We start from the raw sequence: 1,617 nt of genomic DNA, 5'->3' as shown, positions 1-1,617 counted from the left end.
CAACAACAACAACCACAGGGTAAATCAAACCAACTCACTCAGTGGGAAGAGGGAAGGCCAAGCAAGCAAAAGACAAGATCTTCCATCTACTGTAGATTTTTATCTGGACTGCTACTAGAAGGTCCCTCCCATAATCAGGATGGGTCTTCTCTCCTCAATTAAAGCAACCAAGCCATCTTTTCCCTACTCTGGTGACTCCGATTCGAGGCAAGGCAACATTAAAACCAACCATGATGGTATATTTCAGGTGTTTAGCATGCTATTGTTACTTGGCAAATACCAATAATACATTTGCACTCAGAAGACAGGAGACAGAATGGCAATGTCCTCCATGATCTGGTGTCCTATAAACCTAGCTACAGACTTGTAATGAGGTGAGAAAAACACAGTAACCTGAAAAGGCAGTTTCCTCTACAATCCTTAAAATACCAACACTGGAAGTATAATTTGGTTTTAGTCAAATTATGGCAAAACTATCATGACACACAAATGAAACTCATCTGCCCTTCCAGTTGGCCCTGGTGGGGACTCCAGTGGTGTAATAGATAAATATGTAGCCCTAACATGTCAATTGACCATGGTAAATGTCAGCAGGCAGTCATTACAAAGAAAGGAAGGTCAGAGTCTCTGTGGTCAGAGCAGAGAGATCTTCAGACTATCTCTGGATGAGTTTACCCATAATGCTTTACTACTGTTGTTACCAGTGATGATGTGGCTATTCCTAGCAATCACCCAAATCCAGACACACTACTGAGGTCCCTTCATCTTTTTTCATGTTCTGGCTTTCTTAGCCATTCTTAATGTGCAAAGAACAGTGTCTTAACCCTGGAAATGGGCAAAGAGGCACCCTGTTGGTGATGTTGTTCTTATATCAGTCAGGGGCAGAGCAGATGGCAGTCCTTTGTTCATCCTAGCTTGATGCCTGGCTTGGTGGCCGGTGGATTGTATAGGCATAGCATAGACATCTGCACACTGACATGGCACACAGCACAGATAGAGGATGTAACCCAGGGACCTGTCAGCCGCATGGCCAACCTGCAGCTGAAGCCACCACAGTGTGTGAGTATGTAGTGATCAGATAGGAGAGAAAGAGAAGTGGAGCGCCTTGAGCAATCTGAAGAGAGGTGGGACTGGAGACTTGAGTGGGGAGGAGCAGCCTGCTGTGAGAAGCCAGCAATGTCACCTGGAGCACTGTGTGGTCCCAGCCCAAGCTGCCATTGAGGGTCATGTCTGAGTCTGGCTACTCAGTTGTGGGGGTTGGTGTTGATGTCCATGGCTCACATTACCACTAGAGAACATGGGGATGTCCCTGGTGGGAACAGTCACCAGAGACAATCTGGATGTCCAGGAGCTATGTAGGACTGTCCCCACCCCTCAGTGGGTGTGTTGCTCTAGAGAGCTAATTCCATCTTTTAGCCCTGCCAGCAGTTAAGAGAGAAGGCCTTTTGTTTCACCCAGCCAACACAGTAGAGCTGGCTATAATGACAAAAGTACTGATGAGCCACCCCCAAGGGTGTGAGAGCAGGAGAGCTGGCCCAGAACCTCACATGCTGAAGCATTTGGGATGGTAGACCCCAGGACCAGCATAGTAGAGATGACTCTGGAGGCATGGGTGCA

General features: G+C 47.2%; 1 non-coding gene across 1 annotated transcript; it reads left to right on the top strand.

Moving 5' to 3' along the window:
- Nucleotides 1–820: 820 nt before the first annotated feature.
- On the top strand, nucleotides 821–958 carry LOC115029900 (small nucleolar RNA SNORA48). The gene has a single exon (XR_003835477.1). It is a non-coding gene; the product is annotated as a small nucleolar RNA SNORA48 (small nucleolar RNA).
- Nucleotides 959–1,617: the final 659 nt, after the last annotated feature.

This window comes from Mus caroli, unplaced genomic scaffold (assembly GCF_978045245.1).
Source record: "Mus caroli unplaced genomic scaffold, Mus_caroli_1 scaffold_19, whole genome shotgun sequence".
NCBI classification, from domain to species: domain Eukaryota; kingdom Metazoa; phylum Chordata; class Mammalia; order Rodentia; family Muridae; genus Mus; species Mus caroli.
Note: the sequence above shows the minus strand (reverse complement) of the source record. Positions and strands in the feature narration are given on the sequence as shown.